At 43.2% G+C, this 20,724-nt stretch overlaps 1 protein-coding gene across 3 annotated transcripts in view; it reads right to left on the bottom strand.

Moving 5' to 3' along the window:
• GCNT1 (glucosaminyl (N-acetyl) transferase 1) overlaps positions 1 to 14,272 on the bottom strand; it is a 34,752-nt gene extending 20,480 nt beyond the window's left edge. The window contains exons 1-2 of one of the 3 annotated variants that reach the window (XM_075598571.1): positions 14,031 to 14,272; positions 2,358 to 2,506 (exon numbers count right to left, since the gene is read on the bottom strand). The gene's annotated coding sequence lies outside the window, so the exon portion shown is untranslated. The remainder of the gene's footprint in view (positions 1 to 2,357; positions 2,507 to 14,030) is intronic. The other 2 variants (XM_075598579.1, XM_075598563.1) reach the window with 2 other exon arrangements.
• Between the last annotated feature and the right edge of the window lie 6,452 nt (positions 14,273 to 20,724).

The raw sequence follows: 20,724 nt of genomic DNA, 5'->3' as shown, positions 1-20,724 counted from the left end.
AGCAGCGGAGGTTCAGGCCTCCTGTGAGCCACAGGTAACGCACCACACGTTTAGTAGCCGCCATATCTCCCATAGGATAGGACAGGGGGGCGCAAACTTTTTTCCCTGCACCCCCTACCGGCGGTCCCCTCACTCCCGAGCCCCCGCTTACCCCCACTCACCTGTGCTCCGGCGTCATGACATCACGTTGCCATTTTGATGCCGCGTTGCCATGGCGACGCAGGATGGAAGCCGTCGGAGCCTAGGTAAGTGAAGGTTTACAGAGACCCTGCAGCTCCCCCGGCACTTAATTTAAGTGCCTTCGGGAAGCGCGCAGGGCCTCTGTAAACCCCACGCCCCTACCCCCCACTGGCAGTCTCGCGCCCCCCAGTTTGCGCACCGCTGGGGTAGGACACACACGAATCGCAGTTAGAACTCTGAAGAACTGACTGCTGGGATACGGACATGGCCACACACACACACACACACACACACACACACACACATGCACCCCATAATGACAAAGCAAATTGTGTGGGGCAGAACCTGGTGAGACCACACAGTTAACCCCTTCTACAAATGGACATCCAAACCAATTAGGAGACAGCCAAGAGAGAGCTACACAACATAATTAAATGTTGTGCTATTATATATTCCATTATATTGGTTGTTGTGGTTTTCCCCAAGTTAAAAAAATATTTGATACCTATTCTGAAGCCAGGGTCACGTGTGATGTGTGAATAGCCCCAGATAGCTTTAACTAAGCCCCCTTTCCAAATCACGCCAAGTCCTATAATATTTCCTTCACTTTATTGGAAAAGCAGCAGTGAATACAGGTTCTTGTGGATGTTGTGTAGTTGTGAGTTTATAGTTAAGGGCAGGTAGAAAGAGATGGCCTTGTCATAGGAGTGTGACAGGAAGGTACTCACTCAGCCAAAGTCAGGAATGAAAAGGAAGTGAGGGGGAATCTGGGTAACAGGAATAGTCTTGGGACAGACTACCTGTCAGCACAAAAGGGGGGAGGGCAGAATAGCCCATTCTGAGAACAGATCTCAGGGGTTGCTGTAGCAACTCGCTGGCTACATGCTCAGAGGCAGAAAAGGCAACATAGTAATATATCACACAGGCACAATGTGTGTGTGTGTGTGTGTGTGTGTGTGTGTGTGTGTGTGTGTGTGTGTGTGTGTGTGTGTGTGTGTGTGTGTGTGTGTGTGTGTGTGTGTGTGTGTGTAAATACATGCAGCTGAAACTAAGGAGCTGACAAGCAGAAGCTGCAAGGGGGGTCAAACAGAAATATGATTCTTGTTCCATGACAGTACCACTGAATCTAAAACAATTAAAAAAAAAAAAAAGACAAATGTTTGTTTACAAATTATCAATACTGCAGTCATTAGTATCAAAATAATAAGACAGGCACACACCATCATTTGGAGATCAACTGTATATCTCACAAATCTATATTGTGAACATTTTAGGCATAGATAATTACCAGCACTTGAGGGGTGCCTCGAACCTGCATTCTACCATCCACTGCAAACAAACACATGCTTGTCCTTTTGGCACTAAGGGGTTTACAATGAATGCTTATGGCGTGTCCCAGTGAGGGTTAATTGTTGGTTTCAGAGTTCTCCTTAGTGATCTGCTAAACGGTAAAGTACACAAAGTACATGTTACAAGACTCTCAGGAGACTCTTCTTTCATAAAAACTAAAGAGGCAGGAGGAATTCAGCTCAGAGAATAATGTACAAAATAATGAAATAAGAAGTTAGGACTTGCCTGGTTTGGGGTATCATTAATGTCGTGGGCAAGTGTATCAATACTTTTGGCTAAATTATGTAACCAACACCCCAATTTAAAATCGTTAAAGATTTGCAGGCGGTTAAGTAGCACAATATTAATAAGAATGGGTTAATTATAAAATGCTGGATTTGAGTGATTTTGGAAGTCCATTGATCTTGTGATTGTGTTTTTAGGTGCATCACACAATTACCCATATAAACCTGCAAAGGGAAACATTTGTCTCATGCAAAGAAAATCAGTGGGACAAAGTAAACAAATTAAACTGACATTGATGGGAACAGGAAGGGGCATAAACCCATCTCTAAAATTATATAAGTACATGCATTGTGATGTTTCAGATTTAATAAGAACGCTCACAGATTTAAAGTCAACCCCTTGAGGTTCCTTAACAGATTACATTAATACATTAAGACAATCTGTTTCTAGGCTCATCATATACGGTAGCTTTGTTTGTATATCCATATTTTTAAATTAAAAGTACTAGGAAATACAAATGGATATAGGATAAAAATATTGATATATCTAGCCCCTCGTTACCCAGCTCCTTGAAGACCTTCTAGTCCAGACATCTGGCTCACCCATAAATGTCAATGTGATCATCTGTTTGAAAAGATCATTCTTTGACCCCTATTCCATATGTTGTGACACGGTGTACCCTTTCTTGGGAAGATTTCAGCTCCATTCGGAAAGCCGGTGACCATATTCAGATCTCTGTATTCCCCATCTTCTAGATAGGATAGATACACACTTTTTATATAGTTGTACCAAATGATTAAAAAAAAAAAAAGACAAAAATTGTCATGACAAATAAGATTACGGTTACAGGGATATTTCTTTACTAAAGAGATAAACTGGCACACAGGCCCTTGTCTGTCTGAAAATATCAACTTGTTTTTATTAGAGAATGTCAAATTGTTAGTATTTAGCTCAACCATATACCTATAAAGAGGACCAAAAAGTTGATCCCCTAATAAAATACCAACTGATATCTGCAAAGATCATGAGAGATGGATTGCTTGTATACCAATGTAAACATCCAGTGTCACAGTGCACCCAGGCACACTGAACTTTATCAGCGAGACCCTCCTGCAGACGAACGGCTTCATTAGAGAAATATAGTATTTAGTTTAATTAAAATAGCTCCGATTGGCAGACTTGGGCATTTTGCAAATTCCCCTCCAACAATCGCTACACCCACGTAGAGAAATGACATGGTTGGCTTGAGAGCATAATGAGTTCTGTGTGGGTAAACACTACAATCCATTTATACAAGAGAATGAGTTTTGGATAGTTTACAAATTTCATTTCCACCAGCTCACGTATAATTGCCTAACAATGGAAAGAGTACAGCAAAAAAAAATACCTTTGTTTGGTGAATGCCTCAAGTCATAAAAATGTGCCTTTTTCTCACACATCGAATACAATTAGTGCTGCCTAGAAACAAACATGGCTTCCCAATTATGCTTTTTAACAAGTCTTAGGCCGCGCTTATAGTGCTGGCGATGCGACCGATGACGTCACTGTCGCCCCCCAGTGAAAGTTGCAATTTGATTTTTGGCAGCGTCGCTGGCGACGACAAGGCCAGTGACATCAATAGAGGGGGCGGGCCGCGCAATTTGATTGGTTTAGAGACAGTCACATGTGGCGACTGTCTCTAAAAAAAAAAAAATCAAATTTACCCGGCTTCCAAATTTTTAGTTGCTCTGTCACCGTCGCGCTTACTTTAAGCGTTTGCGACGGATTCAATGGATTTGTTTCGGAGCGACGTCGCAAGTCACTATAAGCGCAGCCTTAGGCTTATATCGAAGACTTCAAAATTATCCTTCCTGTGTCTCTTTATACGAAATACCATTTTATTACCCAAGAATATTTTTAACTCTGAGAAAAAAAAAATATATAATAATAATAAAAACACACACACACACACACACACACACACACACACACACACACACTAAGCTCTAATTGTGCTTGATTTGACTGCAAGAGCAGCATAGTAAAACACAGAATTTGACGGCAGCAAATACACTTTATTCGCCTACTTTGCTGATTTTCTCATCAGCAGCCCTTGATTTCAGCCACATTGTTCAGTATAAACCCATTTGAAGGATGCAAGGTCTGGCAAAGAATTGCAGAATACTGCAACGTAAGCACTTCTGGGAATAAAAGGATTGTATACAATTTTCTATGGTTACACATGCGTCATGCTATGACAACTCCCGCATAAGGAAAGCACACCATTTCGGACTACAGCAGCGGTGTGCATCATACAATCTTTGGGGGGGTGCATCAAACATACAGTATCTTAGAATTATGTTTTTAGAACAATAGAAAATCATTGAAAAATATAAAAAAAACAGATACAGTATTACTTCTTTGTATTCCAGTCAGTGCCCTCAGAGAGTTGATGAAATATAATGAAAACTTGGGGAATTCATTGGGGTCTAGGGAATTAGCTCAAGTGCTAGATAGCTTGCTTTGCACGCTAGAGGTAGCAAGTTCAATTCCTGGAATAATTCTCCAGTGACATATTTATTCTAAAATGATCTTGCATGTATTTTCCAGAGAACAAACACCACAACAAAAACAAAACACCAGGAACTTGTGCTTTGAAGCTGGAAGACGAGGAACTTACTAGAACAGCCACAAGAAGCAGTTTGCCATCTGTGCTCCATGACATCGAGACCTCGATTCTAACTCCAGTACATTCTGGTTATCAATAGTTCTTTTTGGATAATGGAGACCAGAACTAGTCTCATAATGACATGAGCCAGGATGGCAATATTGTCAAAACCTGTCACTCTACATAGCAACCTGGTATCCTTCAGGAGGTCCTACCCTATTCTCAACAGCCAGTGGTTTGGGGTTACTAGACATTAAAAGAAATTAAACACAAGTATGTTATTTTTATACTACGTAGCAAAATGTAATCTCCTCTAACTCATGTTAGTCCCGTAGCGCAAAACTCCACCCAGATGCCACTGCCTGTATGAGTTTAAATTATACATATTTTGTGTCTTGTCCTGTGAGCATGTCCTGCTCTTAAAATAAAAAAAAGAGAGTGTTAAAAATTATGATTTTCTTCATCTCTAGCTTCCGTGGTTACTATGGTAACCTTTAGATGCCACAGTTTCTGGGAAAACATTTTTTACCTGCTCCGGGCACTTACTATTTGAATCACTTCTCCTGGACGGAGCACCACATTTAAAAAAAAAAGCTTAAAAAAAAATAAAAAAGTGCAGGAATATATATTGTATTAAAAAACACACAAAATCTTCAGGGCAGATATGCCAACTAGAACTTTGAACTACATCCCTTGTCTAAAATATTTGTCCTTACTCCCAACACTATGCATGATAAATAAATGTGTCTTTGTCCAGTTCCACAATAAAAAAAAAATCAGTCTATATGCTTTTTTGCATTATGGAAAGGTATGAGTTGGAGGCAATGAAAGGGAATAAAAAAATAAATAAAAACAAAGAAAATACCCTCAAACCAATACAGGTTAAACAAATATACATCTCCTTAATTTTTCTACCCAAACTCCCTGAAACAGTTTTCATATGGTCATAAGTATTAAAGCAGCAGTGTGCACTGATTGCAGGGGATTTTTTAATTTAATTGTGTAATTACTTCACAAGATCTCTTCTTTCCCTTTCCAATACTATTTTATTTTTTAAAACTAAATGCTCTGTTCAGAAGATACAGATGTAGCAGCTGTTATTGCGTAGCGTCAACGCTGGCATATCATTTAACAGTAGCGCTATGGAAACAGCTACAGGAGGTACAGCTGCAGGAGGTACAGCTGCAGGAGGTACAGCTGCAGGAGGTACAGCTGCAGGAGGTACAGCTACAGGAGGTACAGCTACAGGAGGTACAGCTACAGGAGGTACAGCTACTGGAGGTACAGCTACAGGAGGTACAGCTACAGGAGGTACAGCTGCAGGAGGTACAGCTGCAGGAGGTACAGCTGCAGGAGGTACAGCTGCAGGAGGTACAGCTGCAGGAGGTACAGCTGCAGGAGGTACAGCTACAGGAGGTACAGCTACAGGAGGTACAGCTACAGGAGGTACAGCTACTGGAGGTACAGCTACAGGAGGTACAGCTACAGGAGGTACAGCTACAGGAGGTACAGCTACAGGAGGTACAGCTACAGGAGGTACAGCTACAGGAGGTACAGCTACAACTGCCGGTTGTAGACCACTTGCCTTAAGAATTCTGCACTAAAACCAGTCCAATGCTGTGAAATTTCTGCAGCCAGACTAATGGCCCATCGGATTAACACAGCGGGGGTCCCTGCATTTGAATGTGACTCACGCTGTGTGAATCCTACTGGGCATCAAGTCCCATTCAAATGCAGGGACACCCGCTGTATTAATCCGATGGGCCATTACAGCCTTCTGTGGACCATCTCACGAGTCTAAGGCCCCTGTGCACACTGCGAACGTGATGGGGTGCCTGGCGGTGCTCATTCCCGGCAGCAGCGCAACCTGGTGGACTCCTGGAAGCGCGCGCCGGGGAGGCGTGGCGAGGACGCGGCCATTACGTCACGTGGTTGGTTCGCCCTCACTGTCTGAACCGCCACCGTGACGTGGACAGCGCTCCGTCGCCACGAGAAAAAAAACAAAATCCTTGTTTTTGCCAAGTGTGGTTGTGCATCGCGCATTGTGCCGGGGAGCGCAGGCAGCTACTGAGGCCGGCCCCATAGAGGGCCGTACCTTGTCTTCACCGCATACGCCACCATGGCCACTGGGGACCTAGTCTTACTGCGAGATGGTCACAGATTTTCCGTGGCAAGTGGTCTAAAACCAGCAGTTGCATCTGTAATAAGTGTCCAGAGATGAAAATGGAACTCTCCACAGTGCAGTCTAAAGGTCACCATGGTAACCTCCGCTGCTAAGAAAATCATGCTTTTTAAAACACACACAAACAGAACAATATACTAGCATTATATTATCTAAACTCATATAGGGGACGGGATTGTGGCTTTAAGTAAAGAAGCAGTTTTCCCATAACCACGTCTTCTAGTTGACTAGCTTGCTTTTAAAATGACAACCCTGCTGCCACAGGGAACAGCGACACATTACAACAACTAGATATTCATTAATGTCGTCAGGTCCGCCAACGGGGACGAGCTGGGTCAACGCTGCCACATCAGCCCAGAATAATTATAGTATTGCTCGGTGTGAAATGCATTAGTTGTAATTAGCAAGCTTGAGCATGTTGCAAAAGTTCTACGGCAAACTAAGCCCCTTCCACCAAGGCAAGATGTGCCCCGACCTTACAGCAGCGAGCGGGCAAACAGTGCATTCCTGTGCTCTGCATTACTGGCAAGGAAGTGGTTAGAAAAGAAAAAATACTTTAAAAACATAGCAGTCCCGCATAGAAAATATTCTCAATGGGAGAGGGATAGAATACAGCACAGTTTTACCGACAAGCACACTGCATGGAGACCCAAAAAAAAAGCTTAGAGAAACAAAACTGCTAATGCCATAGAAGCAAGAACTACTGGCCAAACAAGAAGTGCTTCTTTTGTTGCACCTGCCAGACTCCATACACACACACACACACACACACACACGCACACACACGCACAACTCTATTAAATACCAGGAGAAACACTGGCAAACCACTTTTAGGACAATTAGAAAGAAATAAAAGCACAGCATAAAAGCAGTTGCCTGCAGCGCTCCCTTTTAATAACCTGCTTGATGCAGCAGAAGCTTTGGGAGTGGAGTAGGATTCCATGTAATAATTATTTCCAATTTTGTGGGAGAAATAAAGCAGGACACGGATAGATTACAACAGGTTCCGATTGCTCCATCTCCAAACTCCCGATTGCATTGCCAAGCCAGCATGGAAAACGGGTCTCAACTGGAGTAAGTGAAATGCTCTGGGTGTCAGACGGTTCACACGTTAAGGTTTTTTTTTTACATACAGTAAAGAGCCAAGGAGTGACGCAGATGGAAAACCGATGCAATTTGTGCCATTGCTGTCTGACATCATTCTGTCAGAGGGGGCACTTTGTTTAAAAGGCTTTTGAGAGGAGTGGGGTGTGATGAGAAATACAATGTCATTCTTCCACAAGCTGCATAAAACCTGGTACCACATCCATACAAGTAAAGTCAAAAGCAATGCATATCACATATTAAACAGCCACTCTCATGGACAAAAAGAGTCATATGGGCCTTGTTTTATCATCATTTAAAAATTGCAATTCCACTGTCGGACAGTTGAATTACTTAGGGGCCTCTTTATGAGAAATCAGGTGTCTTTACCCTTATCTCACCAGGGTTATCAGAGCATCTAAAGATAAGCGAAGGTAGGAAGAGGGCCTCTGGTCGTATCAGCACTTGCAGACTACACAAAAAGGGAGCAGCCAGAGGATATCCAAATAAATAACTAACTTTCAAGAGTGTGAATGAATGAACTAAATCTGAGAGACCTGACAGGTCTATAGTTACTAGTTATAAAAACCATAGATTACCTCGGTTGAATCAATATAACAGGTTCTATACATTGAATTAGACAGGGGGAACTATTATCCACCCCTCTTTTGGCCGATGCTACATAAATAGAAGTTATAGAATGTATTTTCTCACTATGGGAGAAAGTAGTAACACACGTGTACTGTGATACGTCTGTGTATATGCCGGAAAGTTTCATGCTTATATGGGAATTTAAAAATAAACAAGGGAAAAAATTCAAGCACACAAACTCAGCCATGCAAACCACAGGAAACGCAGTCAGCAATTTGGAAGCATTGCACACTGCTTCACATTTAGTTCTGTTGTAACCAAGCGTACACTGAAAACAAATATGAGAGTCTCACATGATGCATTTTAAAATGTGCCACTAACTACCTAAAATGTTATTTTAAACCCTTTATGGGTATTCAGTCTTTTACAACACCCAGAAACATGTAGAAAAAAAAAATTGTATTTGCACACATACACATACAAAAAATACTCCCAAAATCTTAAAATAATATGCTCCGGCTCAAAAAAAATAAATAAAAAGTATAGGTCCCTCGTCAGGGAGAAGGAGCGGCTCAGTGAGTAAAGGCGCTGACTCTGTAAATATAGAGTTTGAAGTAGGGACCCTGGTTCATATCACGGTGTCAGCTCCTGTGACCCTGGGTAAGTCGCTTTATCTCCCAGTGCCTCAGAAACCAAGATTGTAAGCTCATCTGGGCAGGAACTGTGTCTGCAAAAATGCCTACGTGCTGCATACCGTGCGCTAACTACAGGCATACCCCGCATTAACATACGCAATGGGACCGGAGCATGTATGTAAAGCGAAAATGTACTTAAAGTGAAGCACCACCTTTTCCCCACTTATCGATGCATGTACTGTGCTGCAGTCGTCATATACGTGCATAACTGATGTAAATAACGCATGTGTAACAGGCTCTATAGTCTCCCCGCTTGCGCACAGCTTCGGTACAGGTAGGGAGACAGTATTGCTGTTCAGGACGTGCTGACAGGCGCATGCGTGAGCTGCCGTTTGCCTATCGGGCGATATGTACTTACTCGCGAGTGTACTTAAAGTGAGTGTCCTTAAAGCGGGGTATGCCTGTATACTGTAACTGCAAAGTGATTTCGGTCCCATTGGGAGAAAAGCGCAATATGACATAGTTATTTATTGCCTAGTTTGATGTAGGCATGTCTTACATTGGAACATTCTGCGATCAACATCAACCTTGCAAGGTCTGTAGCATTGCTTTTCTTGTAGTGTTCGCTGCTAATAACCAATAGGGCAACTCGAAAAATGCTTGCGATTTATTGTCCCTGCAAACAATGCAAAGAAAAGGAAATCCCACTGGAATCTGCCACCAACCCAGGGTGGGCAAAATGTGACATGTTTATACAGCGGGTGTACGGTGGTGTGCTGCTGCTGATCTAAAGAAGCAAACCCTTCGTGAAGGAGAGAAAATACAGAAATACCAATATATATATATATATATATATATATATATATATATATATATATATATATATATATATATATATATATATATATATATATATATATATATATATATATGCAAATATTACTGTATGCTCATTTGCATGTCTTAGGCAGGTCTGCAACCCCGCCTTTCCCCATTATCACCCAGCATACAGCACTTCCACTGCAGCAAGGGATTCTGGGAAATGACATGCAAATGAGCACACATCCCAGAATCCCTTGCTGCAGTGGAAGTGCTGTATGCTGGGTGATAATGGGGAAAGGCGGGGTTGCAGACCTGCCTAAGACATGCAGATGAGCATACAGCTATATTTGCATATTTACTTTCCTGTGGAGGGTTTTTGTCACTTTTTTTACTCACCATAACTTAACTCAGTATTATGAGATATATATATATATATATATATATATATATATATATATATATATATGTGTGTGTGTATTTTTTTCCCTCACATTCTCCTAAGATTTCACATTACACGAACTTGATTTTGTTCTTGCCTAGAGAGAAAATGCTGATCTCGTTTAAAATGAATAAGATTATCTCCAGAAAGTCATACTGTACATAGGAAAGGTTAGGGCACAGAAAGCACTAGGTCAGCGTTTCCCAAACGGTGGGTCGCGACCCGGCACCGGGCCACGGCACCAAAATTGCCGGGTCGCAGCGAGGCTGGCCGCGCGGTGTCTCCCGTCCCCCCTGCTCAATTTTAAAAAAATGCCGGCGATTTCCCCCTGCGGTCCCGCGCGCTTGCGCAGGGCAAGCAGGGCCCGCTCCCTTCCTCCCCCCCCGCTCCCGCACGTTACGTGGGACGGAGGGGGAAGTTCAAGCTCCTACTGCGGCCCGCTTCCCCCCGCGGCCAGCTTCCCCCCGCGGCCAGCTTCCCCCCGCAGCCAGCTTCCCCCCGCAGCCAGCTTCCCCCCGCAGCCAGCTTCCCGAGCTCACCTCCCGTGGCACCCCCTCCCGAGCCCACCTCCCGTCCCCCCAAGCCCACCTCCCGTCCCCCCAAGCCCACCTCCCGTCCCAGGCAGCAGGGGATATCGGGGGCAGCAGGGGAAAGCGTCCGGCGGCAAGGTAAGTCACCCCACCCAGTCACTGCCTCCCACCCAAGTGCCCCTGGTCCCCCTCCCACCCACCCAAGTGCCCCTGGTCCCCCTGCCACCCACCCAAGTGCCCCTGGTCCCCCTCCCACCCACCCAAGTGCCCCTGGTCCCCCTCCCACCCACCCAAGTGCCCCTGGTCCCCCTCCCACCCACCCAAGTGCCCCTGGTCCCCCTAGTGCCCCTGGTCCCCCTAGTGCCCCTGGTCCCCCTCCCACCCTCCCACCCAAGTGTCCCTGGTCCCCCTCCCACCCAAGTGCCCCTGGTCACCCTCCCTCCCAAGTGCCCTTGGCCCCCTCCCTCCCACCCAAGTGCCCCTGGCCCCCTCCCTCCCACCCAAGTGCCCCTGGCCCCCTCCCTCCCACCCAAGTGCCCCTGGCCCCCTCCCTCCCACCCAAGTGCCCCTGGCCCCCTCCCTCCCACCCAAGTGCCCCTGGCCCCCTCCATCCCACCCAAGTGCCCCTGGCCCCCTCCCTCCCACCCAAGTGCCCCTGGCCCCCTCCCTCCCTCCCACCCACCCACCCAAGTGCCCCTGGCCCCCTCCCTCCCTCCCTCCCTCCCACCCAAGTGCCCCTGGCCCCCTCTCCAGTCACTCACATCCGTCGTTGCCTGTAATTCACTGTTTGTGTCTGTGTGGGTATAGGGGAGAGCGAGTGTGTGTGGGTATAGGGGAGAGCGAGTGTGTGTGTGTGTGTGTATCTGTGTGGCTGCGTGTGTGTCAGTGGCTGCGTGTGTGTGTGTGTGTCAGTGGCTGCGTGTGTGTGTGTGTCAGTGGCTGCGTGTGTGTGTGTCAGTGGCTGCGTGTGTGTGTGTGTCAGTGGCTGCGTGTTTGTGTCAGTGGCTGCGTGTGTGTGTCAGTGGCTGCGTGTGTGTGTATCAGAGGCTGTGTGTATGTATCAGTGTGTGTGTCAGTGGCTGCGTGTTTGTGTCAGTGGCTGTGTGTGTGTGTATCAGTGGCTGTGTGTGTGTGTATCAGTGGCTGTGTGTGTGTGTATCAGTGGCTGTGTGTGTGTCTGTGCAGGCCCTATAGGCCAGTATAGGCGATAAAATTTTTAGTGGGTCACGAAGGAGAAGTTCAAAAAATAACCGGGTCACGGAAAAAAAAGTTTGGGAAACCCTGCACTAGGTGATGAGACGTTCAAATACATTTTTCAAAATAGAGCATAAGTTTGCCTTTTTATTGTAATATTTTTAGTTAACAAAATCAATACCATTTTTACAAAATCAGTTACAATGTTATTAAATGACTATGAAGCAATTAGGTAACAGGTTAATCATTTAGGTAAATATCCTGATAAATCAGGATGTACATGGGCCATTGTTTACCAAGCTGTGCTGATAAGAAACCTTTTTAAGTCAAAAGAAAAAACGTACGCATCACAGTCGCTTGAATGGGCAGAAACGGCATCTCCCCGCGCAGGAAAGAGCATAGCACTGTTTAGCAAATATGGCCCACAATGTTTGCATCTCCTGCTCTAGGGTTTAATGTATTTTTGGTTTAACTGCAGATGACAAAGTATACTAATAATTTGTTTGATTTGAAGTGCAGACGCAGGGAGGGATTCAAGGCAAAACTATGGAGTATGGAGGTGTCACGACTACAAGGTAGATGCAAGTTACACAATGTGCATCTCAGAAACTTTGTGACAAAACCAGTGAGGCAGAAATTCATGGTTTAGAAATAGAGAAAGACACAGAGAAGGGTTCATTATTAATCTGTGGAGGCAAATACTGTTCAGTAATAGCTGTAACGGTTTTATTGAGAGTTCCCCACCCAGAAAGTGCTAAAAAGAGAGCGAGAAACACACAGTTGAGAGAAGAAAGTAGCAAGGAGAAATTGGGGGAAGCGAGGAGGAGGACAAGGTAGGTAAAAAGTGAGATAGAAGAGGAAAGCTGCCAATAAAGAAAAATATACATTAAAAAAAAAAGAAGGAGAAAAAGGTTTTGGCTATGCAAGGAGATGGATATTCATCAGTGACTGGACAGATAAAAACCTTTCACTTGGTCAGACCAATATGACCACATCAGCAACTCACAGAGCTTCAGGAAGGCACTGGCTTCCTGTTTAGTATCTGAGTCAGGGGAACTGGTGAGGGTTACAGAAGAGACTGGGACCCTGTAAAGCCACATAACCCTCTTGTAACATGCTAAATGACTATTTTGCAGCCAGAGCTAGCTGCGATTCATAGCTTTGCAATGCGTTGCCTGGAAGCAAAATTGTTAGGTATTGGTTGTCATGAAGCAACATCGCCTTAAGTAGTAGTATAGGTGATAGGCCACAGTAATAAGCTATACAGGTGATAACACACAAATATGTGCATTACCGTTCCAAGTATAATCTGTGGTAAAATTAAATAAATGCTAGTAACATCTCTTTACTGAATTATAAACTCTGCTTACAATATTGTAACAACTTTTTTTTTCTTTGCCGGTTTATCCTATGCAGGTAAAAAACACCCTTACTCCCAAATCCCACAACAGGTGGAATTTACAAGCCTATACCTTTTGTTGCTTGAACCACTCCAAAATAAAATAAAATAAAAAACGTTAGAGGCTCACTGCTTGATCCTTGAGTCCTCATTCATCTCGTTGTGTAAACATAGGCACATCACAGATGGCTCTAGGTCAAACAGCAATTAACAGGCTCTAAACAGGTCAATAAGATGTGTTATCTCTTTGCTGACTGTAGGACCCTGTGTAACACGTATAAACACACGTGTAAATGTACCATTACATACAACTCTCTGAAGGTACAATATGCATGTATTATAACAGTGTGTGTGTGTGTGTGTGTGTGTGTGTGTGTGTGTGTGTGTGTGTGTGTGTGTGTGTGTGTGTGTGTGTGTGTGTGTGTGTGTGTGTGTGTGTGTGTGTGTGTGTGTGTGTGTGTGTGTGTGTGTGTTTTTTATCACAAAGTAGGTATATCTGATAGTTGCATTAGGTTTATCTGGTACAGAAATGTTAAACAAAACCTGTTGGTCGAAACGTCTGCTTACATTAGCAGACAAAACAACAAAAAACACTGCAAAAAGACAAAGTTTAGTACATTATTTACTCCCAAAACCTAACCATCCTGTGAATAATTACTGCTGTGGCTGTTTAGTGGTTTCGGGCGTTTATTAAAAGCTTCAGGGGAGGGGTGGGGGAAAAGGCGATCTAGTTTTAAATAAATGTTTAATTACCTTGAAGCACCTCCATGAAGGTGAGAGGCACATCTTCCAGAGTCTGGCAGGCCAGGGAGTCATGCAGTGTGGGGGCAGAAGACAGGGACCTCCCGTGTTACTGCTGGCAGGGCAGAGACACAGCTCATGCAGGGTTATTATAAGAGTGCACTCCGGTGATCACAGCACCAGGAGCAGCAGCTATACAAAACCTCACCACCTCGTCCCCTCCTCCTACTCTCCATCACTGCAGGGCGGGGTGGGCAGGAACTAGCACCTCCTCTCCGACTCCTCCCGGATCCGCCACTTGCAATGGGTTAGGCTTCTACCCAGGGGGTGCTTTAGTTATACTGTAAGAATATTGCTGCCCGGCTGGGATTACAGTGTAGTCATCTCAGGCTCTGTTGCCTGGAGCCTGTCACATTTCGGATTTCTTTTTCTTTAATTGCTTGAGAGATATTTTAAAGATAATTTGCGCCCCCTTCTGGAGCTCATGGGAAGCATCTCACTCTCCTCGTGCATTCGATAGATTTAGTTATGAATACAGAATTTACTATTTCTCCATTGTGATTCATTGAGGTGTTTTGTTGCAATATTTTCACATTAACATTTCAGATTCCATCTATTTGCAAAGACAAAATAACCTATTTGCATATGCCATAGTTTTAATCACGTGTACTTCCTTTTGACCTTTCTCTAGTAATAATGTTATCAGTGTATTATTTACCTGAAACAATACAATGGTTACCAATTCCATCAATCTTATTTTGCCTATATGCTGGCAATTGCTTTACTTTATACACTTGCTTGACCATGTATTCTAACCTATAATATATCATTTACTAATTGTATGATGAAAGATGTGGGGAGCTCAGGAACCGTGAAAAGAATGAAAAATAAAAAAACTATATAGTGCAATAACGTTGAGATAAAGTGTGTTAGATAATGGAATATACCCCCATATAGGTGTACACTCACACTTTGCAGTGATTAATACAGCAGTTGTGCCCTTCTTGGGTACCTCTTGGTTTTATGTTGATTGTAACTTGGCAGTTCTAACTCTCTTCTAGCCACCTCTGTGGTTCAGATGGACGTGTGGAGCAGAAAAAATAAACACAAGGGAGACGGACTAAGTGTAGGGAGTAACACTATAATCGCAAGTAAAACATAGATAGCAAATGATCACTCACATGTTGCTCCCCAAAAGGTACAGTGTACGAAGTCCGCCCTAGTGGATACTGGCGCTGTGCTCGAAAACGGCTGTGGGTGTCGGGTAGAAGTGTACCGCATCAGCTGTTGTTGCGCACACAGCAGCCGGAGGCTTGCTTCACTTCCGTGTTTCCCCGACAATGATGCAGACGCTTCAATTGACGTCACACGTGATGACGTCACAGGCCGGTTCCTTCTGGGCTGGTGCTTGTAAAACTCTACGCGTTTCGCGAAGATTCGCTTCGTCAGGAACCCCTTCAGTGTACATCTGCATCACCCCAAAGGCAGACAGCCTTTGGTGCAGCCAAAGGGCGGTTTAAGGGTGTGAGCCGTTTGTTGATTGAAATAGAGAAGCTTTAAAATCTAAAACCAGCCCTTTTATCCCCCTGTACCCAGTTTTCCAACTGTATCTGTCCATGAAATGTCTGTGAATTGACTGTAAAACCCTGTTCATTTAATGTAACCATGTATTGTTATAGCTTTATGCCCAGGACATACTTGAAAATGAGAGGTAACTCTCAATTTATTACTGCCTGGTAAAACATTTTATAAATAAATATTGTCCCTGTGTTGGGCATTCCCCTTATTAATTTTATGAACGGAGAGGTAGGTAAAGAGTGAAGCGAATATTTCACATACTTTCACCTTCTCAGAATCTCTAATGAAAAGGAAAATGTTCTCAATTTTCAGGGGAAAAAAACCCTCATATATGTGCCTAAGGACGAGTACTTTTGTTTAAGGAAAGCAAAATCTTCTCACCTTCCACTCCTCAACAAAGAAAGCAAAAAGTCCACAGTACACGGATGCAGATTCAATACCAGATCTAGATACTTTTATTCCTCAAATGTCAGCAAGGTCTATAAATATTCAGCAACATAGGTAATGTTTCAAGCTATATGCCCTTTCGCAAACCTACTCCTCAAGTAGTGTTACTTTTAGCAACAATACTACATTCCCCTGCCCTTTTTTTTCTCCTTAACATATAAAGCATGTGACAAAGTATAATTTTACATTCGTACCTAAGCTGGCAATCGTTTGGTGCTCTTGTTATAAATATGTAAAAATCCTGATTGTTTTTCCTAACACAATGGCTGTTTCAGCCAATGTAACTCTGCAGCTGCAATGTATCCTAATATTACAGTGACATTATCTATTGTTACAATTTACTGCTCAACCTGTTGGGAAAATTAGCAACAAATTATCCTAAACAGGAAAGTGTTGCAAAGATCTTGCACTGCTTGGGTGGTGCGCTAGAACCTGCTATAAAAATGAAAGGGTCATTTAAAACTCATTAAAAATGGCATCAAGAGTTGAATGATAATAATAAAAAAAACAGTCACTATTATTTAATACTACGGAACTGATTTATAGAAAAAAAAACCTTCACATGTTTTGCTAATTTTAATGTCTTACTAATCATATTAGTTTCCCCACACCCATTTAAAATGTGTCTCTCCTCTTTGTTCCTAGTGATGTGGGGTGGCAAATAGCAGAAGCTGTGAAAACAATGTGTCTACTATTCATATGAACGGAGGTGCTGACAATGATTACACATTTGTGTCTGAAGTGTCTTCTAACTAGAGAGCAGAAATTGAAGTCACACATTCCCTGCACACTGTGTTTAGAAGCCCCGCCTGCAGACCCTATACACTTGGCACTGAGAAGCCCAGCTTTTGTGTACATAATTCAGTACTTCCCCCAACATGAACTTGTATCCTGGCCAACGTCCAGAACTAGAGTTGAGATCAGGCAAAATTAGGCCCATCCTATAGCCAAAAAAAGCCCTGCAGTAAAAATCTGTTAATAATACTTGAAAACCTACATGCATAATTCTAAAGGATTAATATGAACATTTTCTTTCAATTTAACGTTGAGTTTCAGAGGAATGCTAAGCATGTGGAAGTTGTTGCGTTTGCAGAATCGGGACAAAGGCATTAGTCAAGATTGATAACATGGCTAAGAATGGAATAATTAATGCATGTTAAAGAAGGCATTCATTTTGTGTTACATGCAACGTATGCACTGCATCAGGGTTCGTCAACCACTGTAGTGTTCCAAAGGAGCTAAATGAGGAACAATCTACAAGTAGGAGAGCCATATAAGTCTTGCAATTAGAAATATAAAGCACCACTTCAATGTCTATATTTTAATAAAAGAACAACAGTGGGAATGTCACAATCATTTTTAACATGTACATTAGCCATGAATGAACACCTCTTGCACTTACATATGTATGTGAAAGGTGTTAAAACCTCCAGCTTTCCAGCTGACTCGCATTCCCACAGGGCACTAACAAATGAGCTATAACTCCCCAAACACCTCACACTACTTCTCAATATGCTAATAATTGAAGGTCTCACCCTCAGGAGTTCTTGTTCGCCTGGTTACTAGAACAAAATGCAATTCACGCACACAAACAAGGATGCAGCTAAATGTTCTTAGAAAATGTGTTTAATCTCTTCGCAAAGGTAGATTCAAGTAGAGCACATACGGTGTGGGGGACCTCGCTCTAACTTGATGTTTGAAATTATACTGTGTGCTGCCTGGGAAAGGCTCAGAGCAGCAAAGGTACACTGGGGTACTAAAGAGAAAAGAATTCTCTTCACGGCGCACCCCGGTATATAAGTGTTATGACTTTAAAATCTTTTATTTTGAATAATATATAAAAACAAAGGTCATCCAAATGCAATAAATGGAGTGGAAAAACATTAAGAAAATAATATTAAAACCGGTAACATGAACGGAATCGCTGTGCAGTGGAGTGAGGCAGACCGTAGGTTTAGAGCTGGGTGCGGTAACAAATATACCCGTCTAAACTCGAACAAGATAATAAACCTCTGTGAGTATGCACAACACTACCAGGCTATGTGATCCTATATCAAATTGTTGGATCAGTGATTTCTCTAACACACTGACTCTATTTCCAAGGTGAGTATTAGTCCTGGATATATTCAGAACAGTAAGGGATTGAGATGGGGATAAAGATTCCCGTACATACTGCACCGACACACTTTATTCGAGCAAATACCCGGTATGTACCTGGCAGATACCTGGAATGCGCCGCTCCTCACCTCTGACAAGCCCCGTTGCGTTTGCCTTCCCAGCCTGGGTTCATGCCTGGCTGATGGGCGGCTGATCTGTTAAATGATAATGATTAGGATTTAATAGGCTGCAATGCTTCGCGTGTCTACCAGATGGCATAAATTCATGAATTGTAATGCAGTATATATATATATATACTGTGCAGTATTGCAGCCAGCGGGAATAAAATGCTTCAATCCCTGCCTGGAAAATAACTCAATGCACTCGGGCAGAAAACAGTCACAAACCTCAATACACCCGGGTATACCCGAATTCGTGGGACTAGCCGAGCTCGAATAAAGTGTGTCGCCAGTGTATGCTGGTGAGCTCGACCCCGCTAGATGGACACTTGTCTAGTGTAAAGTAGCACAATAGTTGAGACAATGAATGTCAATAGTTGGATAGGAAGGAAAAAACCTGGGCACTGTGGATTTCTGCTTTAGAAAATTTATTGTGAGCCAATGATGACGTTTCGGCCTCAAGGGCCTTTCTCAAATGCATATGCCATTTGCATTTGAGAAAGGCCCTTGAGGCCGAAACGTCATCATTGGCTCACATTAAATGTTCTAAAGCAGAAATCCGCAGTGCCTAGGTTTTTTCCTTCCTATCAGATTTTGGAGCACCACCCAGAGATTCCTGAACCAGGAGCACCGGTATTTATATTATATTTGATTATTTTGGGGAGTGCAGCATTATCCTATTGTTTTGTCAATAGTTGGAAACAGGTACACTGAATCTCTTAATTGAGTATCTAGCTACCGTTAGTAGTATAGATACATGTCACCGAGCTAGATTATTTCCCTGTTCTGATAGTATAGGGCAGAGACGTGAATGCGTGGAGATACACTTAGATGGTGGGATTGTAGCGACAAATCCACTTGGGTAAATTATGCTATGTTGTGTATGGAGGATCACTAGTAACTCTAATGCACTGACCCTATCAATAGAGGAAAGTATTAACCCTCCATTTATTCAGAAAGGTAGGGGATTGAAAGCAGGACAAGAGTTCCCATCCATTTGCTGGTGAGCTCATTACTGTTAGCTAAACATTCTCTATTGTAAAATAGCACAGCAGTTTGCAGTGAGATGTCAGATGTCCATGGATAAAATCTGGCACACTGAGTTTCCTAATAGAGTAATTAGTCTCCGTTAGTTGTATTAATACACGTCACGGGGCTTTTATATATATATATATATACCAAAGTGGTCACATATAACCCACACCTAGGAGCCCTACGCAAGATCGCCAGGAAACTACAACCCATCCTCCAGGAAGATACAAGACTGCAACAGGTCTTCCCTGAAGCACCCTTATTATCATACAGACAACCCAATAATCTCAAGAATATTATGGTGAGGAGTAAAGTATTCAGCAGTACAACTGAATGCGGGACAAAACCATGCCAGGACCCAAGATGCAAAACCTGCGCAATGCTCTACACAGCGGACACAATACAAATACCACACAGGAATCGGGAATACAAAATCAGAGGAAGGTTCACCTGTTCTTCCAGCAATGTCGTGTACCTCATCATGTGCATGAAATGCCCAGGGGGCTGCTACTACATAGGTGAGACAGGGCAGGGGCTAAACAAGAGAATGAACCTGCATCGCCACAGCATCACACGCGGTACAAGAGACAGTCCTGTTGGCAAACATTTCTCTGACTCTGGCCATAAGATGAACGATCTGAGGGTTGCCATACTCAAAGGTAATCTTAAAACCCCGAAAGAGAGACGGTTGCATGAATACAAATTTATGCAACTGTTCGGGACACTTAGCAGTGGCCTAAACAGAGATCGAAATTTTATGAGTCATTACTGACACTAGTGAACTCTCGTCCCATGAGCGCTATAGGCCATGTCTGTACATACTGTGCTATATGTATGCACACACAGCTGTCTCTCACACATACTAATACTCCTTGTTTTTCCATCCCTATACACCAATAGGGACCACTAAGTATCCACACACACTTTTAGTTGTGCTACAAACTCTCACATTTCCACACCCACCCACACCATTTATATCCACTCCCACTCCACACACACCTTGTGTAAAGCACTGTATATACTGTGGGCTCTCCATTCATTTTTATTCACACTGATACACAAACACACTCTTTCTTCACTTGCTTTCAGTAACCTTTTGACACCTCTAGCCATAAAACACATCCACACCGGGGGAAGGAACAGCACAGATAACACTCCAAGAGACACTGTTTTTAAGTATACCTTTTGCTTCATTCATTGTAACATCGCCGGAAGAAGAGATCAGTGTATCTCGAAAGCTCGCACAAATAAAAGCATTTCGTTAGCCACAGAACGGTATCATCTATTTATTTTTTGATTATATATATATATATATATATATATATATATATATATATATATTAGACACAAAATAGATGCCGCAGTCAAATCAC

The sequence above is a fragment of the Ascaphus truei genome, chromosome 1 (genome assembly GCF_040206685.1).
Source record: "Ascaphus truei isolate aAscTru1 chromosome 1, aAscTru1.hap1, whole genome shotgun sequence".
NCBI lineage: Eukaryota > Metazoa > Chordata > Amphibia > Anura > Ascaphidae > Ascaphus > Ascaphus truei.
This window is presented reverse-complemented; position numbering and strand designations above follow the sequence as displayed.